Here is a 12220-nt window from a genome sequence, read left to right on the forward strand (position 1 = left end):
TCTTCTTTTCACAGCTATTTGTAAGGCCTCCTCAGACAGCCATTTTTCTTTTTTGCATTTCTTTTTCTTGGGGATGGTCTTGATCCCTGTCTCCTGTACAATGTCATGAACCTCTGTCCATAGTTCATCAGGCACTCTGTCTATCAGATCTAACCCCTTAAATCTATTTCCCACTTCCACTGTATAGTCATAAGGGATTTGATATAGGTCATACCTGAATGGTCTAGTGGTTTTCCCCACTTTTTCTTCAATTTAAGTCTGTATTTGGCAATAAGGAGTTCATGGTCTGTGCCACAGTCAGCTCCTGGTCTTGTTTTTGCTGACTCTTTAGAACTTCTCCATCTTTGGCTGCAAAGAATATAATCAATCTGATTTTGGTATTCTGCCTCTGAATCAGAACAAAGTGTACTAAGCCTTCTCTAGCTTTAGGACATGAGCGCAGGGTTAAGTATCTGGCACTACCAGGAGCATCATCCATTGCATCCCACATTAGTGTTTTTGAGAGGGCTCAAAAGAGTTGGTTATCTCATGTACAAGGAGGGTTCCATTCTAATTGTCATGTGTGAAAAAGGGAATAAGAATTTCAATGATGGTATCCAGTCTCAATGCTAAATCTCAACTTTCTATTTTTGGAACATGACTGTCATGACTTAGTCTTGATTGACCAATCTATTAGAAAGTTTAGCCTAAGTTGTTCAGACTTCAAAACTCTTAGGCTATTTCCCATTAAGTTCTAGGGATGAGTAATAAGTCCATGGAGAGGATAACCCAGTCCACATAAAGGCAGAGTAAAGATCTGTGTTTTGAGTGAAGACAAAAAGCAATGTGTTCAAAGACTTTATTCAGGGCAGAATCCTCAAATACTTGGTTATAGAATGGAGAACCTTGGCTCTCAGGTGGGTCAGCACACAGTCTCCGTAACACCCCATGGGGTTGGACAGATGTCTCCTGAGGAAGGTCCTCCGCTTTCCCAATCCTTTGTTATAGAAGCTTTTCAAGTCAGTAAGACCTGTCCCTGTTTGCTATCAGAATACACACAGCTTAACTCAGTGGAAAGGCAGGACTCCCATAATATATTCAATTGAAAGCTTTTCTTATCTAAATATTTTATTTACCTTTGGTTTCCTCATAGGATACAGAATTGATGTATAAAATAATACAATGAGTCACTTTTAAATGTGATTATAGAAATAGACATTACTAATTCTCTCTCTCTCTTTTTTGGTTCTCAATAACAGCTAGTAAGTCCAGTCAGTCAAATTTCATTAGATTTTTGTTGTTAGACCCTTATCTAATAAATTAGACCAATGGACATGGAAGCCTAGTTTGTAAGATATATTTTTCCACAGAATAATAACTCGATGGCTTTTGCTACTGTAAATTATAATTCACACACACATAAGATATCCAGGTAGTATATGTTAAGTATTGCTCTAAAATGTACCTCAGCTCAAACAACACAGTTATTTCTGAAGACAAGAAATGAGGAAATCAAAGTGCACCTGTGGACTGATGAACATAGCCTGACTGAATTGGATTATTAAAAAAAGGATTTGATTGATTTTCACATTTTTTTTTTCTAAATATGGGGAGAGGGTTGGTAGATGGGCATTTAGACAGGATCAACGTGTATATCAATAATACTGGATGAACTGCTCTGAATGAAATCATTACACAAGGGACATTTCCATCATTTCTGCTGTTGGGATGGAAAAAGAGGAGCTACTCCTCACAGACTTAAATTTACTCCTTTCACATTATCCATTTCTTTGCCTGACCTTCTGTTTCACTGAAGAGTAGATTCCCAAGCTACCTTCTTATTTTCTCATAGGTCACAAGCACAATGAATTGAGATGTGATTTGGGGACAAGTTGTACAAACTGAAAGTCATGTAAGAGTCCTCCATGTTCTCAGGGGTTCTACCAGATAGAAAGAGAAAAATTTGATTTTGTTTTTTTCTTCAGTCTAGGATTACAGCCCTTCTCCAGAGATACTTTCCGTTTTAATGACACTGTCGGGCTATCTGCAGCGCAGCCGTGCTGCACAGGGTTCTCTGGAAGCTTCGAGAGCAACGGGGACAAAGCAGATTAACCATTTCTGTGGTTTTTGAAAGGCCACTGTCCTAAGGAGGGCAGGCAAATTGATTTGTTGCTGAGTATTTTCTCAAGATTATAGTCATGCTGCCTCATTTAAGCACTGAAAACAGAAGAATCAGGTTCCTGTTTCTTTTTGCTCAGGATCAACTATACTCCATAGGAAAAATTGGCATGCCTGTGTTCGGTACGTGCTTGCACAAATAATTTGCTTGCTTTAATCTGCTGTCACACATTGAAAATATGCAAAGGGACTGCACCCTTTTTAATTTACTTTTGCTTTTGTTTAATTGGGGGGTATGGTATAGTTACTTTACAGATTTGTGTTAATTTCTGCTGTATAATGAAGGGAATGAGGTAAATATGTTCCCTTTTATAGGCCAGAATATATTGCTAATTATTTTTTGTGCCTACATTCTCAGTTACTCAGTCATGTCTGACTATTTGCAACTCCACGGACTCTAGCAAGCCTGGCTCCTCTGTACATGAACTTTTCCAGGCAAGAATACTGGAGTGGGTTGCCATTTCCTCCTCCAGGGGATCTTCCTGACCCAGGGATCGAACCCTTGTCTCCTGTGTCTCCTGCATTGCAGGTGAACTCTTTACCACTAAGCTGCCTGGGAATCCCTAATTATCCTTTCTCCTTTGTGAAATGGAAGTTGCCCTAATAGTCCTCCTTCTTTGTTAAATCTCTTACTAGCCATTTCTAAATGTAAATTATGTTACGCTGCATTAAAAATTGAGTAACTGTCATTATTTCCACAGAGATCTTAAATATTATCTATAAGACAGTACAGGTAAGTAAGACACAGCTCATCAAGAAAATATGCTATTACTATAAATGTGCTACAAACTGATAAATACAAACACGTGTGTGTTTAAAATTCGCTCAGTTTATTTCAATTACACATCTCATGTTATGATATGCTTCTTTTATTTTTCTATATATCCTGGTCCTGAAAATACGTTAGCAAAAATGCATGTGCCTAATTATTACAACCAGTAGCAGTGCTACTATCAATGCATCATTCCTTCTTCTGGACCTTGAGAGCTGAAAGAACAAGTCAACCTTAACATTCCATGTACTTCAGACTTGCTTTCTCCATCATATAGTCAGCAAACAGAAAATATACATTTCTCTCAATATCCAAGATATAAAATCTGTAACTTTCTCTAGTAAACATTTTGTTGTTGTTCTTGTTGTTTTCATTTTTATTGGAGTTTAGTTGCTTTACAATGTTGTATTAGTTCCTACTGTACAGAAAAGTGAATCAACTGTATGTATACATACATCCCCTCCTTTTTTGGATATCCATCCCGTTTAGGTCACCATAGAGCATTGGTTGAGTTCCCTGTGCTATACAGTAGGGTCTCATTAGCTATCTATTTTATGCATAGTATCAATAGCATATCTGTGTCGATCTCAATGTCCCGATTCATCTCAACCCTCTTGTACCCATGGTTTCCATATATTTGTTCTCATTGCCTGGGTCTTTATTTCTGTTTTATAAATAAGATCATCTATACCATTTTTCTGATTCTATATATGTGTTAGTATATGACATTTATTTTCTCTTTCTAACTTACTTCCCTCTGTACATCAGTCTCCACGTCCATCTACGTCTCTACAAATGACACAGTTTTGTTCCTTTTCATGGCTGAGTAACATTCCATTATATATGTGTACCACATCTTTTTTAACCATTCCTCTGCTGATGAACTTTTAGGTTATTTCCATGCTCTAATATTTTTTTTATTAAAAATTTTATTTGATTATAGTTCATTTATAATATTGTGTTATTTTCTTGTGTATAACAAAGTGATTGAGTTACTTTTTTCAGATTGCATTCTATTATATGATATTGCAGCACATTTAATATAATTCCTTGTGCTATACAGGAAATCTTTTGCTTATCTATTTTATGTGTCGTAGTTCATACATGTTAATCCCACACTGCAAATTTGTCCCTTGTTCCTTCATTCATCCTTTTGGTAACCATAAATTTGTTTTCTGTGTCCATCAGGCCATTTCTGTTTTGTATGTAAATTCATTATTTTTAGATTCCAGTTAGAAATGATGTCATATACTATCTGTCTTTCTGTGTCTGACTTACTTCACTAAGTATAATATTCTCTAGGTTCATGTTTTGGCGACCCTTTAGGAACCTTTAACTTTTGAATACTAAACAAAACATCACATAACCTGTAGTGCTAGCCTTAGACATTATATACTTTCCTTGTTTGTGACTCACATCAGAAACTACAGCAAAATAAGAAAAGTTGTTCCTTAGTATGGATATACTTATTCTACTATTATTTTGACTGCTTAGATGTTGTCTCAATTGCTCAAATCACTAATATTACAAACTTAAATTTACATTAGTTTCCCCTAGACATAAGACCACGTTTCTCAGAGTTTGTTATCTTTGAATTCTGGGATGAAGGGCTTATTCAATGGACAAAATTGAGTGGTTCCATTTAGAGTATTCAAGGCAGAACTGAAGAAATGAAGTCAAATTTAGGCAGGGTTTTTTTTTTTTTTTTTATGAGGCATAATCTATTTCCTGTGGAATTATGACCAGAAGTAGATACTGTAATAATTAAAAACACATAATAAAAAAGGTTTGAGCATGGTCTTTGATAGTGTCCAAGTCTGTGTCTGAATGCAAGATCAATAGAAGGTAGACAAGAGCTAGCAAGTTGACAGGCATAGGAAATGGGAAGTTACTATTCAGTTCAGTTCAAGTTCTTTCTTTAGGACAGAGTGGGCATGGACGGCAGAGGGACGCTTAGCTTCTTTTGATTATCTAGCTTCTTCTGATTATCAACCACATAGGAAATATTGTTGTTATTCAGTCATTAAGTCCTGTCCGACTCTTTGCAACCCTATGGACTGCAGCACACCAGGCTCCTCTGTCCTTCACCATCACCTGGAGTTTACTCAAATCCATGTCCATTGAGTCAGTGATGCTATCAAACCATCACATCCTCTGCTGTCCCCTTCTCCGTTTACCTTTGGTCTTTTCCTGCATCAGGGTTTTTTTACAGTGAGTCATCTCTTCACATCAGGTGGCCAGAGTAGTGGAGCTTCAGTTCAGCGTCAGTCCTTCCAAAGGATATTCAGGGTTAATATCCTTAAGGATTGACAGAGCTGACCTCCTTGCAGTCCAAGGGATTCTGGAGAGTTTTCTCCAACACCTCAGTTCAAAAGCATCAATTCTTGGGCACTCAGCCTTCTCTGTGGTCCAGCTCTCACATTCATACATAACTACTGGAAAAACCATAGCTTGGCCTATATGGACTTTGGTCAGCAAAGTGATGTCTCTGCTGTTTAATATGCTGTCTAGAATTGTCATAGCTTTCCTTCCAAGGAGCAGGCATCTTTTAATTTCACCACATAAGCATAGAAGCTTCACCATTAAGCAGATGCTCTGTAGAGACTGATTTCTTAGATTTTTCTCTTCTTTCAAGACACCTGCTGTTATTATTAGTATAATTTAATATTATATGCAATTCCTGCTTTTTTGCTGACATTCTTGAAATTCTAAAGTTATTTCATCAAATATTCATCATGTTTTTCATGGATATTTTTCTAGGTAAAAGCATTTACAAAAAATAAAAGATTGAAGCGAAATGTAACAGAAGGGAGGAAGAAAGGAATGGAGGAAGGGAGGGAGGGAGGAAAGGAAGAAGGGAACAGAGAATATTTTCACCTTAGTGTAATTTTATTTATTATTCACTTTGTGACTGTGCCATAAGCAAAGTACATTTTGTAAGAACTTGTTACACTTCATTTTGTCTATACCAGCTTAAATTTATGCTTATATTTTCAAAAATCTATCTTTCTACAACGTTCCCTTTGTAAATAACATATGCAGTGATATTTATCTTAAGCGAACATTCTCATTAAATATGCATAGACCTTGATAAGATTTACATTTTCTTGAGTGAAGAACAGTCACTTTCATGCTAATGTCATAGCTTGAGCTTTGGATTTTTCCTTGTGATATTTTAATTGATGTCGATCTATGTGGCTTTCTTCAAGAACCCATGCAAGTATTCAGCCCATAATATAGTTTATAATAAATGAGTAAACAAAGAATAGCTTTCTAAGTTTATTGCTTAAAGAAAGGAGATGTGTAATTCTTGCTTGAAGCCCCATCATAGCATAGGAAGGATCTCAGTATAACAGACATGGACCAACCAAGAAACCCAGGGCTGCAGCTACAGACACAGTGTTCACGAAAACTGTTACGCGTTTGTGTCCTACTGAAGTTGCAAAAGTTTCAGTTCAAAAAACAAGGGAAGATAATCATGGAATCAGTGAATACTATAGCTTGATGAAATATTAATGGTCACTATTGTATGCTTATGCTGAGAAGCAGAAACTTAGCCACTTGCCCTAATATATATGTAGATATATACAATATATATCTATATATACACCTCACACAGCTGGATTCTAAAATGCCAGACTTCCCACAGTGATGCTCTTACTTTTTTGTTGTATAGTCCTTGTTCTCCTAGGGATCACCATGTAGTTCTATAAATTGCCAATACCACATCTGAGAGGAAACAAAGAGTTCCATTCCCATTTTCCCTAGAGTTTGCTACTGAAATATCAGAGGAGAAAGCCTTTAATTGTCAAAGAACATGATACAGATAAAGTAGACAAGTTTAGGGACACTGGCTCTGTACTGATTTTTAAATCTTGCTTATAAGGAAGGTTTCCCATTAATAATATTATGTTTTTTATATCTTCAAATTATTTTCTGAGAATATCTTAAAGTTAATTTGAAAACACTTAATAATTTCAGTTCAGATTTATAAGAAAGTGTAAACAAGTCACATATTCTTTGACATTTCCTAACATTTGGGGCTAATAAGATTTTATGTAAGCTTCAGAACACGAGAAGCACATTTACATCATATGCTTTATATATATATGTGTGTGTGTGTATCATACATTATATATGTATTTATATTTCTATTATGTTAAATATCCATCTACCCTAAAATGTCGTCTTTAGCAATGTGTGGTTCAAACCATACTATATGTAAATATTTATATATCATTTAAAAACTATCATGTTATATAATTTTCAATTAATTAAGTTTTAATATATAATAAATACCTCATAAGGTAAAGACACTAGCCTATTATTTGTGACTTTGGAAACTAAAAGTCCTCCTTTTCTGAAAGAAAATAGTAGAACACTAACTTTAGCTTCCACCTTTTACTTGATTTAAGAAAATAGCTTAAGATATGTGTTTAGTGGTGCTGGTTGTAGATGTTCAATTCATTCTATTAATTTCTCTCCTGGTTTCTCTTCTAGCTATTTTATTAGGACCTTCCAATCTTAATCTAGTAAATTTCCTGCTCCGCTTTGCCCATATCTTTCACCCCTATCCTCTCTTATTTCCCTAATACTAAGTAATAATTATAGTTAGCCAAGTTTTCCTGGAGATTTATAGAAGCCAAAATAAGAAGTCTTAGGGTAGACTTAGAATATTAATATGAGAGGAGACATCTTCAAACTGGTTATAAGATCTCAAAATTTCTCAAAATTCATGAATCCCATTGGCAACACCTAATATAGAATTCTCTTCCAAGAGGCATTTCTATATCTCTCTTGTTCCTGATGCTTTCTTCTTTCTAGAGAGACTGGTATTTTTTTCTTTTTCACTTTTCCCTACATTAAGAAATTTCCTGTCTGAGCATGCCCTTATGAGATTTAATATCACTTCATGTTTAAGGGCCACTATATCTTCATTTCAACATTACTATTCAATACTCTTAGAAATTTGGAGACCTTTGTTTATTAAACCCCCATTTTCAACTTGCTTTGGGACCCTAACTATATGCCTTTAAAGGCCTGGAAAAATCACCTCTAATTGAAATGCAGGCTACCTTAGAGATCAATTTTGCTCAAGCATACAGTGCCTTGATCAAGTTTCAGAGCATTTTCCTTTCTAAAATACATTTAGTGGGTAGAATCTAACCTTATTCAAGTGTAGAAAAGTCATGCGTCTCCAATAAACAAGAAAAATATACTCTGACTTCCTTCCCTCCCCCACCCCCAAAAATCTTATATATAAAAGTGGGAGAAGGCGAGGGTGGGATGTTTAGAGAGAACAGCATTGAAACATGTATATTATCAAGGGTGAAACAGATCACCAGCCCAGGCTGGATGCATGAGACAAGTGCTCGGGCCTGGTGCACTGGGAAGACCCAGAGGGATCGGGTGGAGAGGGAGGTGGGAGGGGGGATTGGGATGGGGAATACATGTAAATCTATGGCTGATTCATGTCAATGTATGACAAAAACCACTACAATATTGTAAAGTAATTAGCCTCCAACTAATATAAATAAATGAAAAAGGAAAAAAAAATACAACAAACTCACAAACTATGATGTAATCAATTTCTCTCAATTGTAATAGGGGAAACCAAAAGAAAAAAAATGTTTTATGTAAAAAGACTATAGGTTTCAATGGAGAAGAGTCCAACTCTTTAAAACAACTTGGCCAGGGGCCTTTGAAACTAAGAAATTTTGTGAAATCCCAAGGACAGAATCAAGTTACTTATTAATAGCCATTCCACTCTATTTGTACCTTATACTCACTTGGAATTTGTATTATAGAATTTAATTTTTAAAAATTTTCTTTTTTTATCATTTATTAAATTCAAGACCTAGATATTCTTATGAGTTGCACGTGGCAAGGAGTGGGATAGGGGGAGGAAAGGTGTCCCCTTATAATACTCAACTTATTATAATACAGTGCATTTAAATTAAACTAAGGAGATATTCTGGAAGTGAGAAACTCATTGGGGTCATTATAGAGATCTGTTAAGTATTTGAAGGCTGCCAGATAGAATCTGTAAGTAAATTAATTATGCATTCCTCAAAGGATGGAACTGAGATCAATGAGCTGAAGTTAGGAAGAAGAGGGATAGATTTCAGAAAGATCACACAGTATAGATTGGGCTCTGTTTTGAGGAATTGATCTCCTCTTTCCAGGAAACATTTTATGTAGACATGGAAATGTTTGGTAGAATTAAAAAAAAAAAAAAAAAAAGAACAGGTTTGTTTTTCATCTTTGTATCCAAAACTTTTGCAGTTTTGTTTGCAAAAAAGGTCTAACAAATTTTCTTTAACATGATGAATGTGTGGGTATGTGCATAGATGAAAAGGAAAACTGGGACAAATCATTGTAGAACCCTTCACAATGAAACACAAAGAGTGTAATTGTTTTGATAAATCAAGAAACATATTCTGTTTTTTTTAGAGAGAGTATTTATTAAAAAGGAATCATCTGGTTTATTTTTATGCCCTTGGAGAAATCATAGCAGACTAACTAAATCACTGTGAAGGCTTGTCTTGTCTTTGATGCACAGAGAAATGTGATTTTATTTCCAGTCAATCAGGGATTGCTGAAAAGTAAATGTAAAAGATGTAAACAAGGCAAAACAAATAGAAGGGGCCTATTGTTTCCAGAAGGGTCCTGGTAGCTTTCTACCTACCAGAAGGCATTATGGAATTCTGATAACCACAAATTCAAGCTTGACTATTCTTCCCACTGATGAGAACAGGCTGGTAAGGAGAACAGGCATATTTAAATCCACATTGTGAGCACACAGGTGGGAGGCAGTCAGAATGGATAGATGTAGTGGTCAACATGAAATAAGAATGATTAGTAATTGGTTACCATACAGTATATCCGTTCAGTCAACTGTAAGTTCTTTGGCAATAATCTTCAAGTCCTTTTGATGATGGACGCTTTAGGTAGGGCAGTTTGCCCTTTGATTCTTATCTGCCATACTTACTCCCACCTTAGTTCTTAGAAGTTCTCACATTAGTTGTTAGAAGAGCTAAGAGCTAAAGAACAGATGACATTGTGCAAATTCACATAGACACACACATATCACACACACACACACACATGTATATGCACATCCGTGTAATTCTTTTTTGACAAATATGCTTATCTTATCAATATATAATATATAAACAACTTAGCAACTGAAGAATAACACAAAACTACCAAAATGTCTATGTAACAGAAGCAGCTTGGTAATGTTGCTAAACTTTGTGTATTAGTTATGGTAAGTTCACTGCTGCAACAAATAGACTCAAGAATTCATGGTTCAAATATAAATAGGATTTACCTTTTGCTCATATAATAGAAATGAGTAATCTACTATCTTCAACATGTGGTTTTCATGTTTGCACTGGTTAACCTCATTTTATTTAGCTGAAAGAGGTAAAGAAGATACCAAAGTTTAGATAGTGGATTTTCACAAGCTTGACCTGCAAGGGAACACACATCATGTCTGCTTGTAACTGACGGCAAAAGTCAGTCACATGGTCACCTCTGGGTGTCTGTGGGTATGCCCGGGAGTACCAGAACACTTCTTCTGTTGTGTGAGTATTTAGCAGGCTCCACTATACACTGCATAATAGTTAGACTGTCTAAAATAACAATAAAGATTCCTTAGGAAACTATTATTCTAACAAACTCACTTTAATTTATATCTAGATATATTAGTTTTCATAGCTAAATTAAGGTGCTTTCAAGTGGTTGTAATGTATAGGTAAAATTTTTAAAAGTCCATTAAGTTTATATCATTCATCAAGAACTCATTTTTTCACTGAGATATAATTGACATATAACACTGTGTAAGTTTAAGGTCAATGATGTGTTGGTTTGATACATTTATATGTTGCAATGTAACCAGAGTAGCATTAGTTAACACCTTTATAATGTCATGTGGTTGTCATTTGTTTTGCATTGAAGACAGTTAAGATTTTGTCTCAGAAATCTTGAAGTTTCTAATACAGTATTGTTGACTGTACTCACTACACTGCACATTAGATCTCCAGGCATATTAAAAACTGGTTTTTGAATAGATACCTGCCTGATTATTTGAGTATTATTAAATTACAGGATAACTTTCTTGAGTGGACTTGTCTTTACATCAACACGTAAGGAGTGCTCCTTTGTCACGTCCAGACTTTTAGTTTACAATTCTGATTTAACATTTGCATGGACTTGATATCAAATCCTTCAGCACAAAGTTTGAATACCTACTTCCTATGGATCCCCAAACTTTCAGAGTCCATGTCAGTTTCTTCTTAACATTATTTCTCAGTGTTTGATGATTGTGGTTTTATTATTCTGTGAGCCCATTTATTAGCGTAGGAGGCGATAATATTTCAGATCTGGAATTTGAAGTAGATAAATCTTTGTTCACCAGAATTTTCCTTTAGTGGACTTTATTCCCTCCAAAACCAGCGAATATTTCATTTCAATATTATTTTTTAAGGACTTTGTTAGCAAATCAAGGATTTTGCTGTTTAAAGTAATAAATATCTCTTTATTATTCAAAATGACTTTAAAATTTATTTTTATTCCCTTTTGTATTTGGCATAAACTTTTCTCTGGGTACCAGTCTTCTAAATGCTGGTTGTTTGTGACCAGATGTTTGTGACTTTCAAGTATTTGTCCTACTGATACTCCTTTTATTTAATTTTTAAATTTTTTATTTTAAAATTCATGCACACTGAAAAATCATACATTTGATAATGTTATAACTTTTGTTTTCATCCTCTAAAAGCAGTGTCTTATCAGATTTTTGTTTATTAAGCTCCCAATTTTCCCTCTGGCTAAACTAATGATTGTAAAATACTACAGTTTTTAAAAAGCCATCAGTATTTTTAATGCTTCCTTGCATATCTTCTAGTTCCAATTAGAGGTAATTTATTTCACTAAACTTATGACAAAAAATATCATCAAAATAATAATTGCTTTGTGGTTACAGAGTATTTTTAATAGCTAATTATATAAACACTGATATCTATTATTCAAAAATATTACAAATGATATCTTAGTAATATTTGGTAATTAGTAACAGTAAATATTATTGATGAAACAGTTTAAACAAGTTGTTTTCTTCCCCAAAATTAATCAAGAGGAGCACTTATCAAACTTTGGCAAATGTTTCAAAAGCAATATTTGTCATCATATTATGCAAACAGAGTGAAGTACTATATTCAGTGATTTATCAAAGCTAAGATTCTCCCCTAAATAGCTCCTTGTTTCTTTCTGATAACATTCAATACTTTG

General features: G+C 34.8%; 1 protein-coding gene across 3 annotated transcripts in view; it reads left to right on the forward strand.

Annotated features, from left to right (window-relative positions):
• BRINP3 (BMP/retinoic acid inducible neural specific 3) overlaps positions 1 to 12220 on the forward strand; it is a 454878-nt gene that overhangs the window by 169585 nt on the left and 273073 nt on the right. The gene's annotated exons all lie outside the window — the stretch shown is intronic.

Source organism: Cervus elaphus, chromosome 14 (assembly GCF_910594005.1).
Source record: "Cervus elaphus chromosome 14, mCerEla1.1, whole genome shotgun sequence".
NCBI lineage: Eukaryota > Metazoa > Chordata > Mammalia > Artiodactyla > Cervidae > Cervus > Cervus elaphus.